General features: G+C 44.5%; 2 long non-coding RNA genes across 6 annotated transcripts in view; one reads left to right on the top strand and one right to left on the bottom strand.

The window, feature by feature from the left end:
- Window positions 1–7,278: 7,278 nt before the first annotated feature.
- Window positions 7,279–9,913, bottom strand: LOC146761381 (uncharacterized). The gene is made up of 2 exons (XR_014943959.1): window positions 8,902–9,913; window positions 7,279–7,809 (listed from the first exon to the last, which is right to left on the bottom strand). It is a non-coding gene; the product is annotated as an uncharacterized LOC146761381 (long non-coding RNA).
- Window positions 8,530–23,027, top strand: part of LOC107311501 (uncharacterized) — a 194,096-nt gene continuing 179,598 nt past the window's right edge. For all 5 annotated transcript variants that reach the window (XR_014943957.1, XR_014943955.1, XR_014943956.1 and 2 more), the window contains exons 1-2: window positions 8,530–8,660; window positions 12,821–13,017. This is a non-coding gene — a long non-coding RNA (uncharacterized LOC107311501). The remainder of the gene's footprint in view (window positions 8,661–12,820; window positions 13,018–23,027) is intronic.

The raw sequence follows: 23,027 nt of genomic DNA, 5'->3' as shown, positions 1-23,027 counted from the left end.
CTTCTGTATCACAAGCCTTTCTGTGTTCCTGACCCCTGACTTCCTTTAATCATCTCCTGGGTGTGTGGTCTGTTACTATTCTGAGATATCTTGTGAACAGAGGCGCAGTAATTACTTGATCCCTGCCTGCTGCAAGAGCCTTTTTGAAAAGAAAGTGGATAGCTTGAGAGGGAGGCTTCCTCCTCACACTGAAATCAACCCCACCTGCTTACTTCACAGCGTTTCTCTTTTGGTGGCCTGAACACAGATCCACTGTGTTTGGTGTTATTCTTAGGACTTGAAAAACAGCATTTTATCACCTGTTTATCTGTAGATTAAATACAATTTCTAATCAGATATGCCTTCCTGCCCTTTCCCTCTCCCACTAATGTTATAAGCCACCCTTATAAATAAGCTACAGTTCCAACCACCAGGAGTTTTGTTGTGATTTGCTGCAAACAGGCCCAGAGTTCTTCCAGCCAGTCGCTACAGCAATATTACTTCTAGGGATATCTTATCCTTCTTCCTAATCCCCTGGGCAGCCTGATCTAGTATTAAATGTGGAGGTTGGTGGCCTTGCCTGTGGCAGGGGGCTGGAGAATCATGATCCTTGTGGTTCTTTCCAAGCTGGGCCATTCTGTGATTCTGTGATGATAACTACAGGCTGAATTAACGCCTGACACATGATTTCTTTTTAAGAACTGTGTCACACATTTTTGGCAGAAATCTCCTTTCTCTACTTGTTCCCTAAAAATAACAATTATACCATTGTGTGGAAATATGCAAATGTTTCCGAGCTCCCTGCCAGACGTAGGAGAGGTGGGTGATATGCTGTGAGGGTCTGACAACCAAAGGAGCAGCTGCTGCACAAGAAACGCGTTGAGAGAGAGGAGCGATCATGGAGGAGTGTTTGCCATACGGGAGCTATTTCAGTAAGTCAGCATGGTGAAAGCATAGTCACGAGTACGTATTTTTAAAACAGAATTTGTAGTGAGTGCCAGCAGCTCAGTGTAGCGCAAGGACAATAGTGACCACACAGTTATGTACAAGGTTATTGAAGACTGACCTACAGAGGTTTCTGATTTCTGGAGCAACAGCCCAAAGCAGTGCTTTTTAAAATGACAGTTTCATGTAGACAGGGACTTGGGGAGGTGAGTGGAGGCTAAAACATTCTATATGGAAGCAGGGAAAGGGTGCCCGCTTTGTAACATATGGGTGGGACGGAAGAGTCTTTTCTCAGCCTCTGCCATTCAGATGTCAGTCAGCGTGTGCCATTTCTGACAGCTGGGTGTCAACCTGTGAGGAATCCACACCCTGTATTTCAAAGGTACAAAGATATCTATGTCTGGAACAGAAAAGCCAGTATGTCACTCCTGGCCCTCCTGCAGTGCGTGGTATGTCAGAGTCCTGCACTGTGGTATCCAGCCGTGTCCAAACAGACATCTAAGCCCAGCTGCAGGTGTTGCTCTCCTTTAGCTTGCGAAGTTGTGGCTTGCCTTTGGAGAGAGCTGAGCTCTGATCAGCTGGACAGAGAGAGCAGTGAGTAATCCTCATTTACCTGGCTTAGTAGCCCAGCTGTGAGTCAGCCTAATGAGCAATGCCAAAAGTGCTGACCTGCCCATCTCACACTTTCTTCACTTGTGCAGTGAAGCTTTGGTGTGCCTCAGTGCCAAGGTTTAGGCAGAGGAGACCCCAGGACATAGATTTTATTGCAAGTCTTGCTTGTAGAATATGTATGAATGCACAAGCACTCAGTGTGAGTAATTAGGCTGGCTTTCCTCCCTTGTCAGCTGGAAGATACGGTCAGCTTTAAAGGCAGCTCACCCCGGATTAGGAAAAATGTCTAAGACAAATGGGAAGAATCACTCTACTCCCTTCTCTGTTACCTGCCCAGGTTCCTCATGTAATTTGCTTGGTTGGGCACAAATCCTTGAGACAGAAAAATCTGAGATGGATGTAACTCACACTAGACCTCATGTAAAGCCCGTGGCAGGTAAATGTGGTAGATAGCCAAGTCCTAGTTCTATACTACAGCCTTGAAATATGACTGTCCCTCCTCAGCTGTCACAGAAACTTCTCTGCCTTTTCTGTCTCTGCTTTAACAAACAGAAGTCTGGAAGGTAAAATCTGTCCACACAGAGCTAGCTGGTTTCCACTGACACCTCATCAATTATGAGGCTGACCTGCCCTGATACCCACAGCCTTCAGAGCCCTGTGGACTTCCTATATATATAGAAGTGTGGGGGACACTTCAACCCCCAAATCCTGAATGAACAAGCAAATGAAAGTGATAAAGCATTTGTTCAGAAGTAGCAAGAGGCAAGAGAATGTGAATTTTGCAGCTGAGATCATATTAGTGGAACTATTTCCAGCAGTTTGTATATTCCTTATATTTATAATTTATTATTAACAGTCTGAGAGGGAGAAAAATAACTCATTAAACAATCTGCAAGGCATTCATAAGACATTATTGTGATCGAGTCTCAGGGAAACACATGAGGCTTCACAAATATATTAAGTTTTATCTACCCAAGTTAAGTCATTTTACATAAAAAGTGAAACCTAATCCAACCAATCTGTCTCTGTTGCTGCTGCTCAAGGGAAAACAAATTCAGATCCACCATAATCTGAGTAATAGGTTCAACACCAGCTCCTGCTTATCAGAGGGAAAAGAACAGTTTCATCTCATACTTTCTACAGGCTGCCCCATGCTTATCTATTCCCTGGTGGCCAGGCATCAGAGCAGAGCGATTCATGGAGTCCCTTTCCCAAGGGCTGCAAATCTAGATGCCTCACCATGATACCCCTCTCCTCACTGTGGGAGCTGTGCTGACACTTGCTTTCTCAGGTGGGAATAATTCATATCCAGATTTGAGAAAAAGGATGGAAGAAGTGAAATTTCTCCCTTAGCACCAATCCGCATTCTTCCTCCAGTCAGCAAAAAGGCAGTAACACGCTGCTCTGTCAAACTCATCCCTTGGAAACTCCTCTCCAAAATCAGACATTTAATATACTTGCCTCTGACTGCTACTACTTAGTGAGATGTTCTGTTGTTGTGTGGAAGCCAGTGCTCACCAACAGCCCCCTACTTTGCTTTCCAAACCTCTGCTGTCTGCTTGTTCTCTGCAGTGACAATCCTGTATGGGAAATAACTTGAGGAATATCTGGGAGCAGTGAAGCCTTCAAAGGAAAATTCTTGGGAAGCTGGAAGTACAGTGGGACGGAAAATATAACCTTTCTCATTTCAGATGAACTTCTGCCTTCCTGAGATCCCTGTGAATTTCAGAGTCTTTGATGGCCGCGAAACATCAGAGGAGCCTTTATTCCACGTAAAACCTATGTGAAAGTACACTGCTCCTGTTCCCACAAAGAGTTGCTACGCACCCTGCTGCTTGCTTTTGTCATCTTCTCAGCTGATGGAGTCAAACTGCATTTGTCTGGGAGGTTGTGGAAGTGCCCTGACTGCTGTTTAGGGCATTGCAGAAGCAAGACATTGTAGGAACGGGGCCACTCCAGCTGAGGTCAGCAGGCACAGGTGGCAGGCCATCTCATGGTAGATATTTTCCACATGGGCACTGTGGAGAAGCAGGCCTTGGTGTGGGCACCTCCAGAGCATTCCACAGATGCCAGCCACCCACTGACAAGTCCTGGCTGGGAGAAGGCTGGAGGGCCCGGGAGTTGTCTTGCTGCTGCAGGAAGGCTGCAGGTGATCCACAGTCAGCAGCACAAAGAACTGCAGGTCAGAAATTGTGCAATCCTTGTGGCTGACACCTCATCTCTTGTAAATGTTGGCTTATTTGACCCTCCCACCCACCCAATTCACACCCAGGTGTATCTGACCAAGAGTGAGCTCTTCGTGCTTCTCTCTCATCCTTCACCGTGTCCTCCATTACCTCCCATTCCTCAGGCTGCCCATCTTGATTTATTTCCCTCTGCCCCTCCCGCTGACACTTTGTACAGCATTGCCTCCCAGGAGCTAGTTTGCCTTCTGCCATGCTCTAGCGTACTTCCTGACTGTAACTGCAGTTCTTCTGTCCAACAGGTAGCTGTGTTTTCCTGAAACAAGCTGAAGACGTGTCAGACTGCACTTGGAGTGTTGCAGCATATTCCATGGAGAGAGAATCTGACTTTATCTGCTGGAATGGTGTATAAAAGGGTATTCCTCTTGATGTGAATGGAGAGCAGTTATTGAACATATACTTTGGCACAAAATATACTGGCTTTCTGCAGGGATGTGCTGAACCATGCAGCAAGGCAAGTTGAATATATATATATATATTTCATTTTTTTGAACTAACTTGGCTGAATTGTTATCATTGCACAAGGGCTGTTAGGGCCAGGCAGAAGTGATACACACCTGTAAAGTGATGTGAGCAGAACTGTGAAGCAGGTCAAGTGTGCCCAAGACCTTAGTGACTCTGTTAGGTATATATCAGGACTATGTTAGGAGTGGAGTTATATAGGCCCAGGTCAGGAAACAAACTTGTAGCAGTGAGGCAAAAGGCTGTAAAATAACAAAACGACATTGTCCAGTACTTCACATTGCTAATGAGACATAACTTGATAATGCTAATCTGCACTGCCAAACACAAATGTAAGCACAGCTCTATTTGCAGAGGAGGAAAGCACCATATCAGCCCCAAAAACTCCCACTTTTTGGAGCGCATAGGAAATGTGCGGTGTTTTTTGACTGAACAGAGTTCAAAATGGTATGCACTGGTCTAACCCATAACTGCATAATATTGGTGCTGGTATGGCAGCAAAGCTACTTTCACATCATGCTACGTGTTGTAAAACTGAAAGTTTTACTAAATAAGATTTTTTTTTTTTAAGAATACAGCATAAGCAGTATCTGAGGAAAGTCTGGTGAGGGGGGAGGAACAGAAATCATACTGAAATCCATCAGTATGACAGCATGGCTTGGAAGTAAAATCCTCCAGAATAAAGACAGTAATTCAGAAAAGCTTTAGTGTAAGTGAAGAAATGAAGATCTATGGGCTCACCAGAAAGGCTCCAAGTGATCTGATCTGAATATAAGATAGAGGAGACGCTTGCAGCAATAAGCAGCAAAGCAAGGAGGAAAAATCGACATAATAAACTGACAAAGTCCAAGACCTTATTGAAGCTCGTCCTTTGTGGTGTTGGTTTTTTTTTTTTCTTTTTAGAAAAGAGGAATCAAGCTGAGCAAAGCCAGGAGAAAATAAAATTAACTACAGAAGGTAAAATGTCAGCCACCTTCCCCTTTGAATTTTGCAAGACATAACAGTTGAAGAGGTAAGAGCAGATAACCAGAAAACGTGTCAGATAAGTCTTTTTTGAGGGCCGTGGGGTCTGCCAAGTGGTCTGGGCAGACCTTGAAGAGGCCCTTGAAAGACACATCTTTTAAAGAAGCTGAATGATTTTGGAATATTGGTCTTCACTGCGGAATAAGATAGAGAGAGAGAGATGCCATCCCAAGTTGCTACTCTCAAGCAGTTAAAACAGAGGAACTGTTGGGCTTGAGGTAACCAGACGCCTGCATGCCACCTGAATGCCAATGTCTTCCTTACAGAAAGGTTTGATGCCTTTTCAGAGCAGTCTCTCATGGGATTCTTCATAATTTCCTGAAGCCCAAGCAAAGATGTATTGCCTGGTCTGTGTGATAGTTTCTAGATGTTTTCCAATGAGTATGTAAATAAAACTATGCATTACATAGTGGAAGGAAAAATGAAGCCCTTTGTTTAAATCTCAGTTTCTCTCTTGTAACAAAACCATTTCAAACTAACATGTCTTGATACCCACTGAAGTAGATACCTCATCCCTTCTATGAGGTAGAGCTAAAGCGCAGCTGTCACTAAAGAAGAACTCATTGAAAATTGTACCCATCTTCCACCAAGCTTTAAGTTCTTTCCTTAAACAAACATACAGATTTTCAAGTATTTCTATGGAAAAGAGATGGGCATTTGCAAAGTCTTTTTTTGTTTTGTTTTACGCCTTTATATCTTCAGGTGCAACCCTCTGTCTTGGACCTCTCTCTCCCAGAAATGTTGTCATGTGCATAAAGCTGCAGGGATATATTTCAGGTTTTGCCTTAGCAGTCAGGTCAAATGAATGCAGGCATTGCCTCTCCTCCCACCTCCACCAATCAAAATTTGATCTGAAATATTCTGGCTGATTCCCAGTGCAGCCAGAAAACAGCACAGAGGGGAAAAAAATCTTCCTTTCACTGAAGACGTCACATCAGCCAGCACAAAGCCTGGTTCCAGCTTCAGGTTTCAAGACAAAGGCTACTTCAATCAAGTGACAGTGGAGGAAATGCAGAGAAAGATAGTCTGTCTGGATTTTGCCCGGTTTTAAAATCCATGTAAAATATTCTTCATATATGTACTTCCTAATCCCATAGCTATCATTTTCCTGTTTAACAAAGTTAAATGCCCATATGCCTACTCGCACACACAGAAAAGCTGATCCAGGTGCAGCTAGGATTCAGGCAGCCTGTGGAGTTTAGAAAGGTCACTTGCAAGAGAGGAGAGAAACTGAGGGTGTCACCGTTAATTGAGAAAGAGATATGTAACATCATTCTGACAATAAACAAAGCAAATGACATTAGCTCTGCCAGCCTAGGCATGCTGTTAAGATACTTCTTGTGCTTAATATAAATATTATCTGCTGTCCTCTGAGGTCCTGGTTGGGCTGTGCAGTGAGTAGTGCAGAATTTCCATAGTTCTGGAGATAGCAAAATCACTGTACATCTCATCCTTTTGCCACCCTTGCTGCCTATGAAACCAGCTGAAATGACTGGAGAAAGTCAGCCCCATTCCTTGTCCCCTCTACCTGTGGTTTGGAGCAAACTCAGAATACCGCGGAACTCCAGATACTGCTCCTCCCCACCACTGTCCTGTCAAACCAACACCCCACCTTTCCCATCCGACCTTCCCCATTGCCTTTTCCTTTCCCTGAATGCTTATGAAGGCCCGTGAACTTAGCACTGCTGGTGGGATTGCAAAACCCAGCCCAGGCAGGAGTGCCAGGTTCTGGCTAAACAGCTGCTGTATACTGTCAGAGCTACACACTGCAATGATTTGTACAGCCCATTGCTGAACCAGCTGGGGCCATTTGTTTAAAAAATAAAGAGACAGCTAAATTCAACTCTTCTCCTTCTCCTAGCAAGCTGATATCATTCGACTCCCTTAAAAATGGCTTGCTCCAGAATGCATTAGAGCTAAATTATCATTTATGTTTGTCACAGGGATTGCTAATGTGTAATGAGATTTTAGAGTTAATGTTTTGTACAAAGCACTTAGCAGAGCTGGGATGAAATTGGTTCAGGATTCTGATGTGGTGTTTTAATTAAAGATATTTTCCAATCAGGGCTGAGCAAACGACATGTCAGAAGATTTTGTACCCATCAGCCAATATACCAATGCAATCCTGGTCTTGCTTTCTGCTTTTGGGATCTCTTCAGGGAATGAGAGGATTGAGCCTCTCTGAATCTCATTCAGAACAGCTTTTCTTAGCTGCAGCCCTTAAAGGAGGAGATATGTGTATGTGACGCTCCAAAGCCTTCACCTGGACATCCATATAGTCTTAATTCACTGCAGCGTGACTGTAGCCGTATGCTGCTGTGATTTTGCTGAACCTGTGGACTGGTGCAATATGAACATGCACTGACAGTAATGGCAAGCCATGTCCTTTGAGTTGAGTCCTGAGTTGTTGTCTGCTGCACCCAGGTCCTGAACTGTGACTGTGAGTTCCTTTTTGCTTTCCTGCTCTGCCATCAGGCACGGGAGCCAGGATGGAGTTGGGAAAATGGATGATGTCTTCGTCATTTGCTTTGTCCATCCTGCAGCCCTGAAAAGCCAAGAAAAGTAGAGCTGTCAAGGGACACGGGGAGAATGCTCCTGCTGGGAATGGATGAGAGGTAGAAGCTGCCCTTCTGGATGCTTCTCACGCTTAAGCTTCTTCACCCATCCCCTCCTACCTCCCCAGCCATCAGAGCTGCAACTAAGGCACCCACAGCCCCTGTCTGGCCCAGGTCTGGTTCTTTCCTCCAGTCTGAGCTTCCCAGGTGAAGAGAGGCATATGCCCTTCGACGTGGGGCAGACCCATGAAGCCTAACTTGGCTTCACAGGTGCCAAGCAGCACCACTGGAGAGCCAGCTGGCATGGAGTGTAGCTGTGACATGGCAGCATCATTAACTCGGATAATAAGACTAAGACACAACAAACCACCCTGGATTTGTAGAGCTCCATGTTTATTTTTGCAGTGTTTCTAACATAAACCCCTGTAGAGCTGCGTAGTTGTGAACCTTACAGTAGTATGCACGGCATCCTGCTTACTATGATAATAAACACAAATCCTTCTTTATGTGCTCATGATTTCAAATACATGCTTGTTGCTTTGTTTCAGGAAAAGCAAGGGAGGAGTTTTCATTTTACAGTCTCGCTGTTCTAATACATGTACATGATTTGTGGGGGGTGGAAATTGGTAATCACAGCCTGAACCTCTGATTAATCAGCTGAAGCAAGTTTTGGGTCAGCTGTGGCAGCACAGGTGAGGGTAATTCAGCTGTGCTCCCAGAAGGGGTGGAGCCTGACTCCACCTCCTCTAGACCTGACCACCACTGAAGCAGCACCTCTTTGAGACTGCTCCTTGGTGGAGATTGCTTCAGTGTTTTCCAGCAGACTGAAGGCCTCTATTGGGTGAGTCTTTCCTTTAAATAAGCTTTTGGATCCTTATCGCCACCTCTCTTGTACTATCTTTGCATTATTTTCACTATACATCACTGGGGGAGAGGGGGGGGACTCCCCATCCTTGCTGTGATTAGCACTGGGGAGAAAAGAGGGCACAGCTGCCTGCTGCCCTAGGCAGTGTCTCAGTGATTTCTATGATGTCAGAGGAGTAAAGGGTGAGGGATGTAACAGGAAAGGAGGCTGTGCTTACCTTGCATAGGAGAGGCTGAACACAAGGATGGGTTCAGGGCACACACCTTCATGTGAACTTGGAGATGTGACTCCTGAGGGGGCTGTTCCAGAGACTTGCTCATGTGCAGGGCTTGAGATGACAGCAGGTCAGTGTGATCTTCTTGTACCTACTGGGGAAGGAGTGCTCTTTGCCCTAGCCTGTAGTTAGAGTGAGCTGACATGACTCTTGGCAGTGGTAGGTGACCTCTTGCAAGCAATACAGTCCTCACAGATTTACATTAGGAAGCATAGTAAAAGGCCTGCAATTGCATTGACAGCAAAGGACCAGTGAATGCCTCCTCCTGCTCTAAGCTGTGCCATGCAGCTAAGCCACAGCTTCTGAGATAAAGCCTTCAAAAAGGGTTATCTGGGCCACCATATTTAGAAGAGCTATTTAAGGTGCAGATGTTAGGCACTTCATGAGGACTGAAATATGAACTATATTTTCTTTGGGAACGTGCTGAGAGCTCAGCACTGCTTCATGTTGGTCTATTCTTTACCTGTAAGGTAGTCAGCACCATCCACAGTGCTGGGCTGTGGCTCTGCTGGACCCATCTGGGAAATTAGGTTTACCATGTGTCTTCTTCTGAGCTCCCATATCTCATGGTACCTCCATTCCTCAGGTGCTCATATCTACATTTTTATCTCTGATTCAAAGTCTTCATTTGCTGCTTGCTCACATCAGGTGATTATTTTCCTTCTCTGCACTGGCTCTTTTGTTCCAGAAAGCTTTAAGAGCTTCAGTTTGAGATATGTATCTGTCAGCCCCAAGAGCCAGGGCTTTTGGGCCCTCCAGGAGTCTGGACTTGAAACACGCTGCATGTTGGGGTGCCAAAAATGTTCTGAAGGTACAGTCATCAGCTCCTCGGTGTCTTACAGCTTTAGCACATTTGGCTGTGCCCTTTGGCACAGCTTCAGTTGGTGCTTCAGCACCAGAGTTTTGGTACTAAAAACGTTGTTTCCTGGGAGCATTGCTTAGATTCTTCTCTCACTGATACAAAACCTTTTATTCTGTAAAGTGATGTATTTTCCAAGCCTCTGTGGCAGGAGTCATCATGCTCCAGCCATGGATTTGTGGGCAGAAGATGCCAGTGGGATGCCCTGGCTGCAGCAGCTGCTCATACCAGCGTGTCTGCTCAGAAAGTACAGATGGAAAATGCTGCTTTTTTCCCCCCACTGATCACTGTCCAAAACATCTGAGTCTCCAACAGAAAGGAGCAAAGTTCTCACAGCTTTGGTACTTTTTATCACATCTTAATTTCTTCAGAAGTTGCCATGCTGGGTGGCAGGCTTAGAGCTGGAGCCTGGCTGACCCTCACCAGGGCCCCACTCTCCCCCAGGTGCCTGCACAGACCTGCAGACCTCAGCTGGGCTCAGGCTTAGACACAGACATTTTCTCCAAGCCCAGGGGTCGATTTATCCTTCAGCTGTGTCTTTTTACGTTTTTTTTCATTCTCTGTTGCTGCTGCAGGTGGCTTGAGTATCTCATACAGCTCTTCTGTTTTAGGCAGATAAAGACATCTGTAACTGTCAATATCTAATGGCCCTGTCCCTCTGCCATTTTTCTTTTGTTGTTTAACACAGACTTTTACAAGCAGCTTGCTCTCAAATTTCCAGTGGAATGAATCATGTCAGCAGAGCCTGTGAATCTGCTTCCCTCTGAAGGCAAAGGAACACTCCACAGGTTCTGGGATTGCTGAGGGGGATATGGTTGTTGTTAGGTGAGCATCTATGGCAGGCCCCCTAAGGAAGTTCAACCTGCTGCAGGGAGCCTGCTTTGGCAGAGGGGTTAGACTTGATTATCTCCAAAGGTCCCTTTCAATTCTATGATACTGTGATGCCTTCCTGTGGAAAATGTCCTCAAACCAGGCCCTGATGGATGCATCCCATATGGGTCTCTACGGTGGCATGGTCACGCTGTGGCACAGGTTTGGTGCCAAGTGCCTTCTCTTCAAAACCCATCACTTCATGGCTGCTGGTGTGGTAGGTCTGGGCTGGCTGTGCAACTGGGAGAGCCTGATGATGAGTAACTGTCTGTTGGTGGCAGCAGGCTTATGGCAGCACAGGTATGTTGCCTGCACTGAGTGGAATGGAGTGAGGAGAGAAGCCACTAGCGGGACGTGGGAATGGAGGTCAGGGGAAGCGTGGGCCTGGAAGCAGGATCAGAATGTAATGCTGTTGCTCTGTGATTTAATCTTCTTTTACTTTTTAAGTAAGAAGGCAGTTAAAGCTGTTGGGTTCTAATATGGGCAAGTGTCCAGAAGCTCCCTCCAGTGTGAGCAACTTATCTGTGACTGTTCCGCCACCCACTCCCCACCACTGATGCTTAATGGGGCACGAGGAGAGCACCATGGAGGCTTTAAGTCACTTCTTCCTCAGGTGGCAGCTCATACACAGAGCATGCTGTTGTTGTTGAGATGTTGAGAAAATTGTAGAAAAATCAGTGGGTCCTTGCCTGGACACTGAACAAATCACAGCATCACTTTGGTGTGGGAAGCTTCAGAGAGGGCTTAAGTTCTGGGTATTGGTCACTGACTTTGCAGGCTGCAATGCTCTTACCCTTACTGTTACCTCACTTGCTCGTGCTGCATGCAGAGGCAGGGAGGGATGATAACAGGCTTGCTGCTGTACTTGCTATTCCCATAACAAATGGCAGTATTCTCACATAAATTGTTGAACATGTAACACTGCTCTTATTTTCTAACGATAAGGGCTTAGGAACTGCCCTTTTCCAAAATGAAAGAAATGAACCAAAAGTTATCTCTCTGTTTTAAAAAATGATCCCTGCAACTGCAACAAGAAAAAAAACATTGCAAAGCTCCTTAGAGGTCTAGCAAACTTTTATGGGATTTTCAGCTCACTAAGCCTGGCTGCTACCATTTTCTCTCCTTGTCCCAGACCTCACAGCTCAAGCATTCTGGAGCAGCCCATGCTCTCAGGTATGGCTAAGGTGAATAATGAGGCCCTGGAGGATATTGTCAGAGGTCAGATCTGGAGGGAAAAATAACTCCTCTGGATGCTGTGTCTGAAGCCAAGCGCTCTAGATCTTGATCCAGTCCCAAGTGCATCCATCATCAATTATATATCTGTACTCAGTGTTTACACAGGTTTCTTGTTTATCATGAAATATTTACTTTGGGGCTCTGCATCTGCTGCTAAGCCCAGCAGGACTGTCTACTGCTTGTGCTGAGGAGATAAAATTCCACCATAATCTTTAGGTGCTATGGCACAGATCTACTATGTGGCTGGTGCCGGGCTCGTGCCAAGGCATGGTTAGCTGCCTGCTCACTCTTGCCTAAGTCAGTGAACCCCAATAGGGGTACAGGTAAATTTGAATAACACCAAGGAGCCATCTTTGTTACTATCTTTGTATCATTCCACCTTACAAATACATACACAGACACATAAATGCCTATGCACAATGTGCACAAATGCAGGTTTGTGGTGATATGTTTGAAGCAAAAGATGTGATCATGGGGCTGCTTTACTGTCATCCTAAGGCACAGCCTGAGCCCTCAGAGTTGGCTTTATGATCTCTGGAACAGAAGGACTGGAAAATTAACCCATTTGATTTCTGCATAACTCTTCTGTCTTAAACACTCATATGTAGGTTAATGCACATACCCATTAACTCTCCCACTGTCAACTGCTGTTAGTGTATCTGTTTAACGCCCTGCTGGGAGGGAGATGAATGGGCTCCTCCAGATGCCATCTTGACGCTGCTTTTTTTTAGTTCAGCCCTGGGGAATGCAAATCCTAGATGGCTCCCCTGGAGCTGTGGGTGGTTGTGCAAAACATATACTCTCTTATCTAGTATTTTGAACTTAATGATATCTTACTTATATTGAGAATAATGTCTTTCCAATAGTAGATGAATATAACTGCTTTCTGTGTTGCAGGTGGGCAAAATGAGCTGCTAAATGCTTCATTAGTTTGGGCTGAAGAGACCAGCCACCTGCAAGGATGTGATCTGGCTCCTCACTCCTGTGGCTGCCCATGAGTCCTGAGCCCAAACCAACAGGCCATTGCTGGGACTAGGTGTGGGCAGACAGAAGAAGAGGAAGCTTCATGGAAAAGAACCATGGGACAAGTGAAGGTAAGTCTTCATCTTCCTCCAGAGGCCTCTTGATCACTGACAGAAAGGCTATAAGTAGGAGCAGCTTCCTTTAATGTGCTCCCCATTGAGTACTTAACATGGTTGCATTTAAGTGATGCATCTCTTGCACAAGGCCACAGAGAGAGATGTTCAGCATAAGGATGCTGGGTCTATTAGAAAGCAGGTGGATTTTCTTATGTGAAGAAAAGTGGGAGTGTTTTGTTGGTTTTTTTTTTTTGTTTTTTGTTTGTTTTAATTGTCCATACAGGAATTAATGTATTAGTTATCTTCTTCTGTTCTATGTATTACGAAGTTGGTCAATAGAAAGAGGAACTGGGAGGAGAAGGAGAAAGAGCTATGGGTGGAGGCATCTCAGACAGGAAGAATAGCTGAGCAATGAGCAGTGGGATGTGCTGAGCAGGCTCAGGCCACAAATGAAGTCTGCTCTTCATGGCCATCCCTGACTGTGGAGAAAGACAAACCTTGAAAGGGCTGAAGCTGGAAAGGAACATGTTCTCCTCTTGCATCTATGTGTGGGCACAGTGAAATTATGGGGCTGGTGCCACCTTGCTGAAAAAATCTCCTGCTGGCCAAGAAGGTTTTCTTTGGTGCTATACTGAGCTGCTGAGGATGTTGCATTTCCATTGCTGAGCCAGGTAGTCATGCAGCCACAGGGAGAGGGGTGGAAAGCCTCTTGGCTGCCAGAAACAAGATGCTGGAGCAGGTCCATCTCTCATGCTCAAGAAACCAGCCTGTCTGAGGTACCACCCATGGGTGGAGACCAGCTCTCACAGGCTGGAAGCACGTTCAAAATGTGAGCTGCTTCTGCTGTGCTGGGGTGTTGCTGTTTTGTATGAATCATTTTTGAGCTCTTATTGACAAAATACTCCAGATGAATATGAACAGGCTGCTGGCTGAGGCACGGTCTGGGGCTGCTTGGTACAGCTAAGGATGTTTTGGTGATGGACAGGGAGGGATTGAGGTGCTGTGTCTTGGAACACCGGTGAGAGGAAGGAGGGCAGCACTCCAAGCCAGTCCCACTCTGGATGCCCGCGAGGTCCCCTCTAGCACTCAGGGCTCCTGTTGGACCTCTAAGTGAGAATCTGGGGATCATCTACCTGTGCAGATGAGTTGCTTAGATGCACCCAAGCTCCTTAGAGTATTCATATCAGGGTGGAGTGCATGACCATGCTCATGTGGTGCCGGCTTGCTGCATCTCTTCTCTGGCATCAAAGCCTTGGATGTGCCTCCAGGCTGGCTGGTTTTGGGATGGCGTGGGAGAAGGGGAGCCTAACAGGTCTGTTTGGGATGTCCTCACTTGCTCTGCTTGCCCTTAAGGATGTGTGCTTTTTGTGTAGACAGAGAGGGGCAAATCTCAGAGCAGTCCCTCTCTGGGGCTGGGCTTGGTGACAGCTCTGTCCCTGTTCCCTTTCCATTTCCAGCTGCCCATCTGTTCTGCAGGTGGTAAGCATGAATGTGGGGGACATGTGGACACCCAGTGTGGCCCAGCTTTTATTTGGTTTGCATGGTGGATTTTGCTGTTTTCCAAGGGTGGGAATGCTGTCTGGTCTGAGCAGCTGCACCTCCCTATCCCAGCTGCCACGGCTCAGCTTCACCTCAAAACACATTCTTGTGCTGGGTGCAGTGCCTCTGTGCTCTTGGATGGAGATTGGCTTTTATCTGCCTCTGTCTGTATGGCATCTGCTTCCCTCTGTCTCTTTAATCCTCTGTATTTTCCGTAACCTAAAATAAACAAGTAACAAATTTGGGATACGCTCCTGCAGCCAAGTGGACAGATCTGGGGCTGTGGCATTTTGTACCTACCACGGATTCTGCAGCAGTTCCCCCTGCCCTTCACCCCACCTCCCCCAACCTTTTTTTTTCTTCATTACTCAGAAGACTTGTGAGAAATGTATTCTTATGTCAGTAACATTCAAAGCCAAGAAGCAAACCTGCCAAAGAGCACCTTAAAACTCTGACATATCATTCAGAGGAGAATTTTTGCTAGAATTATGCTGGAAGTTTTCCAATAAATTCATTCTACAGACTTTTAAGGGAGAGCTTTTAGGTTAATGGAAATATTACTTAAATTAAAATTCATCCCATTAAACCATCAATTCCATTGTCGTTGCAACATGATGTGTTTAATGTTAATGATTTGCACAAATAAAAAGGAAACAATGCAAGAAATCTATTTGTTTTATTGTGCCAAGAAATGAGTATGGGCTGCAGTGGAAAGTTAAATACAAGCCAGAGTGGGCATGAAGCAGGATCAACAGAGATGCTGTTAAAATCTACTTTCAGAAGGTAGACTGCACAGTACTGTGTATGGAAAACTAAGAAACGTACTTTAGATTTAGACTATATTTTCAATGAGTTGTGTGTGGTGTTGGGTTTTTTGTTGTTGCTGTTAGTGACTTCTGGAGGAGGCCTTTTGTGGCTTCCAGGCTCTGTCACTTTGTTTGCAGAGCCATGTGTTGAGAGCTGATCCTCGACCCCAGCTGGGACTTGTTCCAGCTCATTGTTGTGCCAAGGAAACAGTAGGCAGCTTGGAGGAGAACTGCCAGGTTCAAACCATGTCTTGAGCCTCTGCACTTACAAAATGCGTTCTCACAAGACCAGATTTCATGCCCCTTGCATCATGACCTTCATCTCCCAGTCAGTCTGGACAACCTGAGTGTCAGCACCCTGAGCATTTCTGAGATTCTGGTTCCTGTCTGTGGAGGTAAGTATAAGAGAGTTGGGGAGAAAAAGCTAACTGGCTTCAACCTCTTCTGCATTTTAGTATTATTTGTGATGGACTGGGAAGACAGAAGAGAAGGTTCCCACATTTTCTGGTGTGTCACTTGTCAGCAGGTCAGTGGGCTCTTGCTTGGGATGGATATGAGGTCAGCTGAGTTCCCACTCTGGTGGTTTACCTCTTAAACCACCAAGTGTCAGTCCTCTGGGAGTCACCCCAGGCATCAGGTCTGCTGCTCACACGCTGGCACACACAGCCCCAGGAGGAGGTGGGCTCTAGCAGGTGGGAGGGACTGAGCCCCTCTTGGATAGGGCAGGCCTTGGTAGTAGAGCAGTGGGGAGCAAGGAAGGATTGGGCAATCCCTTGTGAGAACTGCAGTGTCACAGCTCCATGCTGCACTCCTTAAGAGTCTTCTTTGACTTCTTAGGATGATTTTTAATTGCAGAACCTAGGTGCCTTGCAGCTATTTCTTTTTCACGTTTTGGAAAGCTCAGCTGTCCTGGAATCTAGGACCAGCAAGCACTTGGAGATTTACATTGAATCTTTGCAGGAAGCCAGGTGGTCTGCCAATATGGGGACAGTCACTAGCATTTAAAATATTGCTTACAGAGAAAAGAAAACCTGCAAAATTAACGTGTGAGGGGTTTACGTGGGCTTAAAAAGGATTTCAAGGGAGCATGTGGGTATGTCTAACTGCAGTGAAGCTACTTGGTGACTCAGTTCATGCTTGAATTCATCGACTGGAGCAGGTTATTCAATAGAAAAATCCAGCACAGAGATTGAAAGGTGAGGGGGATCACTGTTCATTGATATCTTCCATATCTGTGCCAGCAGCACCTCTCAGGATAGCAGCTTCAGTAACAGCCATCTAGGTGACAGCTTCCTCCCACCTTCCAGGAGACAAGCCAGCTGCTGTCACTGCAGAGCCATGATGCAGGCGATACTGCACCGTGTGGGAAGCAGTCAGCAGGTTTAGCAGCCTCTAGGGGCAGGTTCTTCTTGCAGCATTTGAGCTTCACTGAAGGTGAAAGGGTCTTGGGCTGGTGTTGTGGTTTAATGTGGCAGGCAGCTAAACAGCATGCAGCCATTCACCTGTTCCCCTCCCAGTGGGATGTGGGAGAATACTGGAAGCAAAAGAGAACTTGTGAGTTGAGATAAAAGCTACTTACTGAGGTAGGTGGGAAGGTGGCATGTTCTGCAAGGTTGGGCCTTATCCACCACCAGTCCTGGGAAGGTTTGGCCTGAAGCTTGTTCCGTTGTTGCTGACTTCTTAGTCTGTGCAGCAACTTGTTGGGAGACGTACTAGGTCAGATTTTAGTACTCCCATGAGGCTTCTGGCATCCTTTTTGAAAGTGGATAAATGACTTAATTTAAAGCTTGAGGGAGCTTTGAGTGAACAGAAAACCTAAGCAGGTCACTAGTGCATCCCTGGGTTTCTCATGCCCTCTTCTAAGGCTTTGCTATGCAAAATGAACTGTGCTTTTCTTGCTAAGACTAAGAATACCTTCCAGGCCAAGTTACAAGGTCAAACCATCCATCTGGCCTTTTTCATTTATGTGAATTAACTGTCTTCAGCAGAAATTTGAAACAGTGAAAGTGCAGTATTGTTAGATGATTTGAAAACAGCTTCAGGAGAACTGAGCATATCGTTACTTCTAATGAAGCAAGGTTGCCAGTTGTTTCACTGAAATCACTACTTGGACTCAGTTACCCCAGTGGCTTCCCAAGTCTGTCTTTTGTTTCCAGGTTGCTACTTTGCCATAGAACATTTTTTTTATTTTTCTCCTGCCACGCTTGTTCCATTTTCCTTGGATTCCCTTGATTGTTCCTTCCTCATGGTCAGTGAAAGAAAAGTTCACTGTGAATCTGACCATTATGTGTTGTCACAGCTACTTTTTCATAGTTTGGTTTCTCAGGCTCCTGAGTTAGGGATGGGCTTTCATTTAGGGGCACTAGAGTTCACATCCAGAGGGCTTTGTTCCATTTATTTTATTTTTTTTTTTTTGCCTTTAGAGAAAGGCCCTTCTCTGTGTTTCTGCTGAGTTGTTCCTGTTTTCATCTTTGCCTTTTGCTCTCCTTTGATCCTCATTTTTTGTTCAACAAGACTTTGAACCAAGGTAACTTCTTCATACCTGATGCAACTCACTCCTGGGGAAAGAATGGGCAGCTTGTACATTCCCATTCTACGAAGGAAAATAGCTCAGGGTTTCCGAGGCTTCTTTCTCCCACAAAAAAAAAAAAAAAAAAAAATTAAAAAAAAATTAGCCTTTGGGCAGATGAACAATCAACACATCTCTATTCATTTTGGCCACAAACCGTCTACAGTTCTGTCTTCTTTGGAAATCCAGTGAATTGCTTCACATTACTGTTTGCTTCTTCACACTGCTGTTGTCTGCAGTGCAGGACCCTGTATGCTTAGAACAAGCCAGGGGTGAATTAAGTTCTTTCTGTTTTAGCAGTCTTCTCTGGCCTTGCTTTGTTGGTAGCTGTTTCCCATACTTGTAGCTAGCCAAAAGCCTGCATAAAGACCTGTATGACACGTGCAGGCTGTTTCTCACCTGAGAAATGGGCATGATGATTCTTCCATGCCTCCTAGGGGCACACTGGAGAAAAACACATTAAATTATCCCGACCTCTGATCTTTGTGGTTATTGTGTGTGATCACTTTTATGTAAACTGAATAGATGTATATAGGAAGACAATGTAGGATGTTAAGTTGGTTCTTCTAGCTATGTGACACTAAGAAATGCTCAGTGGTTACTTTGACCTGCACATACATGATTCCCCAGGAAAAATCATACCTCTTGAGAGCAGGAAAATCTCTGCTAGGGAGCAGTTGGACTCCATCCAGTGCATCTACGTCATGGTCACTTGTAATCATTGCTAATCCAATGAGAGTAATAATAAGGTATGGACTCCAGCATAGATTTATTGGTCTGAGGGGATACTACTTACGGAGACAAAATAAGGGGCAATATTTACCAGAAATAAATGTTGACATTTATGGAACCATAGAGTGTATGTCCACATCTAATTTGAGTTTCTGCATGAGAGCTACCTGGGAAGCCTCCATTATGGGTATATTTCCTAATGAGTAATAAGTTTTTCTCTTAAGCTAATATTCTAAAGGGACAGATTAAATTAAAGGTTCATTTAAAAACTATTTCTTTTCTCCTGGAAGGTAGATAATAGTTTCCACTTGCACTGCTGCAGCCCAACATAATATATTTATTTGCATACATAATTTAGTTAGCAGGCTTTACTTCTGACTCATTATTATTCATTTTTGGTGAATATAGAACAATTTGGGCCCTGATCCTTTATATGAATGTAATGAATTTGTCCCACCAGATAAAATTTTGTCCCCATTGATGTTGATAGTAAAACTGCTATGGATGTCATTTGGGCTGTGGTTTCACCTGCTGTTCATATCCTTAAACACACATGTGGGTGTGGATTCCCTGTTTTACTGACCTGCTCCATACTGGGGCTCTCCTTATTTTCAGCCAACTCCTACCCTCCTTTGGTAATGCAAGACCCCATCAGGAAGACATGCTATTGAAAAACTGAAGTGCTGATGCAAAAAAACTGAGCTGCTTTTCACATTACAGGAGCTGAATAGGTTAAAGGAGTGAAGTGCAAGCTTTCCACACTGCTTGCATGTGGTGGTTACTCAGGGTCAGTGTTTCCGTGTGCAGTCAGGCAGGGATTGATTTTCTTTCTTTCTTTTCTTTTTGTTGTTGTTGTTTGTATAGGTCTATCTCTCAGCAACAGAGAGAAGGACATTATAAACATGGGAAAATATGATGTGGGAAAGTTGGCATGGGCAGCTGTCCATTCTTTTAGGGCTAAAATATATCCAATGTACCTAATCAATGATATATATCTCATAAAATCTGTATTAGAACATTATCAGGATTGTGAAGTGAAATATTATCCCTGAGAATCACATCCAAATGGATGTGTTTAAAAAACCGTTTGGATGTGGTGTTCAGGGACATGATTTAGTGGAGGGTTGTTAGTTAGGGTAGTATGGTTAGGTTGTGGTTGTACTCGATGATCTCTAAGGTCTTTTCCAACCTGAGCAATTCTATGAGATTAGTCTATGGATGGATGGTGTTCTCTGACTGAAAAAAACATCCTTCATGGTTGGCTTAGGTTTATTTTATCTCTTTATTTTTCACTTTTCCTGTTCAGTAGGGAACTTCAGGTTTTTGTTCTCTGTGGAGGATCAGTCACTTTCTCCCTGTGGTATTCTCAGCAGACCATCTTCATTCTGTGCATATTCACAGCTGACTGGGTGCTCTGAAGTGCTCTTGTTCTTTTTGCTTCCTGAAAAGCTGAGTGGTGGAGAGGAAAATCAAAAAGAGGATCAACTAACAGGGCAGATCCCAATGGGAGATGTAAGGTCCTTGTTTTTGTTGACAGCACTTGATAATTCATGATGTTAATCTTCTTCACCTGAGAAGTAAGCTGTATACAAGAGAACATGGCTAGTTTTTATTGAAAAGAGATTTTTCTTTTGATGCATACAAATTCTGACCACCTGCAGAACTGAAGTGAGAGTGACTTTACACCTAGTTTTCTGCTAGCAGTAACACAAAATAATTTTTTTTTTCTCTTTTTCTTTGCTGTGTCTTGGGCATAAATTCCCTGTTCTTGTTTCTCTTTTATGTTTGCTTCTTCACTGGACTACTGCTGCTCTGCTGCAGACACAAAGCAATAACCAGATAAACTCTCCTCTTTACACCTGCATTTATGTGCCTGCATTTAGGATGGAAGGTGGGATGAGTCCTTCTGGAAGGCTGTGCGTGAGGGGCAGCGGCTGCATCCAAATGGCAGGAGTGGCTGCACTCAGAACAGAGATCATCTTCCCTGCACCACCTGCAAATTAATCTTTGGATGCCTGAAGATGGGCACCCTGAGAATGAGGTACAGACAGTGACAGTGTGTGACAAATTTAGATTAGGAGCAATCTGTCACAGCCAGGGATGGTATCCACTTCTGAACTCACTGGCAAAAAATATTCATTGACATTAGTGGGAGCACAAAGGGGGCCCAGCTTACCGACAGTCACTATATTAAATGGTCTGTACCTCAAAAGCTCTTGGATGAAATTTATTATTCTGCACCCAGCACATCAGCTTGCAGTGACATTTAGCTGAAGACAAACTCTGAAGAGGTGATAAGCTACTGAAAAGAAGGAAAAAACAAAAAAAACAAAAAAAAAAGCACCAAAAGGTTTAAAACAGTAAATTGAATCCAGTTACTTTTATTAATTACCTTTAATTTAAGTAGCTGTGCATCATAATCTTCTGATTCTGCAGAAATAGCTCCTTTTGCAAAAAGATTTGCAGATAACACAGAATTTCCAGTTGTGAGGAAGAGATTATAGAAATTGTTTTCACTGTTAAGTAAACTCCTCTTGTTTCTTAGTATTGATACAGATCCTTTGCCAGTGTGCCTTCCCAGTGACCTCTTGCTCTGATGATGCTACTAGTAAAGAATATTTCCCCTCCATTTCTACCTCCAGGTACATGTATGTGCTGACATGTGAAATGGCTTCTTCAAACACTGCTCTATTGCTTTTTTAGTTTGGAAATTAAAATGGAAAGCACATTCACCCCTTAATATAGAAAGAAAAATGGAAATGTTATTTTAAAATATTTAAAGTACTTAAAATAGCAATCAGCACAATGAGAGCTTGGTCCATTTTTAAAAAGCAGTCCCCCAATGGCAGGTGAATTGCAGGCCTTTGCACTTGGATCTGGTCTCCTTTTGCATTTTGATGAGATTTCATGGCTCTTTCACTCATTTATGGTAATACATCAAATTATGCTTTAAGAAAGTTAGAAATGAAGACAAGAGATGCTGTCTATGTAAAAGTATTTTGCATAAATGCAGTGCCTTTTAATTTTGGGTAATGCCAGAGATTGATAATGCAGTCTAAAAGCAAATAAAATGCTGGCATGTCATCTGCAAGCTTTTATCCTATTGATAAATATCCTTGCTGCAACAGATATGCGCATCTTTGTCCATCTGTGTGCTGTAATACAGCACAATCCTTTTATTCTTTGGGCAGATAAAAGTCCTGAATGCGCTGACCAGCTATTTATAATTCTTAACAACTGGGTATAGATCTCTGAATGTTGCATAGGCATATTAAGACAGGGCCAAGAGATCTGCATAGTCTGATGATGAAAATCAGCATGCATGTGCATGGTATCCAAGGGATCAGGCCCAGCGAGCATGGGTTCATGAAAGGCAGGTTGTGCTTGACTAACCTCATCTCCTTCTACGACTGGGTGACCAGACTGGTAGATGAGGGAAAGGCTGTTGATGTAGTCTACCTAGACTTCAGCAAAGCCTTTGTTGGTTGATGCTCGCCTGAACATGAGCCAACAGTGTGACCAGGTGGCAAAGAGGGCCAATGGCATCCTGGCCTGTATAAGAAATAGTGTGACCAGCAGGAGCAGAGAAGTAATTATCCCCCTGTACTCAGCTCTGGTGAGACTGCATCTCGAGTATTTTGTTCAGTTTTGGGCTCCTCACTACAAGAAAGACATCAAGGCCCTGGAATGTGTCCAGAGAAGGGCACCAAAACTAGTGAGGGGTCTAGAGCACAAGTCTTATGAGGACAGGCTCAGGGAGCTGGGATTGTTCAGTCTGGAGAAGAGGAGGCACAGGGGAGACCTCATTGCACTCTACAGCTTCCTGAAAGGAGGTTGTGATGAGGAGGGGTTTGGCCTCTTCTGCCAAGCAACAAACAGGACCCGAGGAAATGGCTGCAAGTTGTACCAGAAGAGGTTTAGATCAGACATAAGGAAAAACTTGTCTTAGAGTGGTCAGGCACTGGAATGGCTGCCCAGGGAGGTGGTGGAGTTGCCGTCCCTGGCAGAGTTCAAGAGGCGTCCGGATGAGGAGCTATGAGATATGCTTTAGTGGTTTGTTGTAGTTTCAGTAATGGGAGGACGGTTGGACTAGATGATCTTGTAAGACCTTTCCAACCTCATGATTCTATGATTCTACGCATGGGAGCACTTCTTATGCTACATTTTGCCATATCTTTTTTTCTAGCCTGAATCTACCTAATGTTTCAGAAGCATGTGTAAATAATAGCTAAGATGCGTGACTGCCAGTTGCAGTTGTAAAGGAGTAAGGATTGTACTGAACATTCGACAAATTATGTTTCCTTTAAAGATTTTGTTCAGAGAAATCATGAATTATTTAACTTGTCCAACTGAAAGACAGTGGAATGAGTATTTTCTTT

The sequence above is a fragment of the Coturnix japonica genome, chromosome 3 (assembly GCF_054131305.1).
Source record: "Coturnix japonica strain WE chromosome 3, WE-NBRP24, whole genome shotgun sequence".
Taxonomy (NCBI): domain Eukaryota; kingdom Metazoa; phylum Chordata; class Aves; order Galliformes; family Phasianidae; genus Coturnix; species Coturnix japonica.
This window is presented reverse-complemented; position numbering and strand designations above follow the sequence as displayed.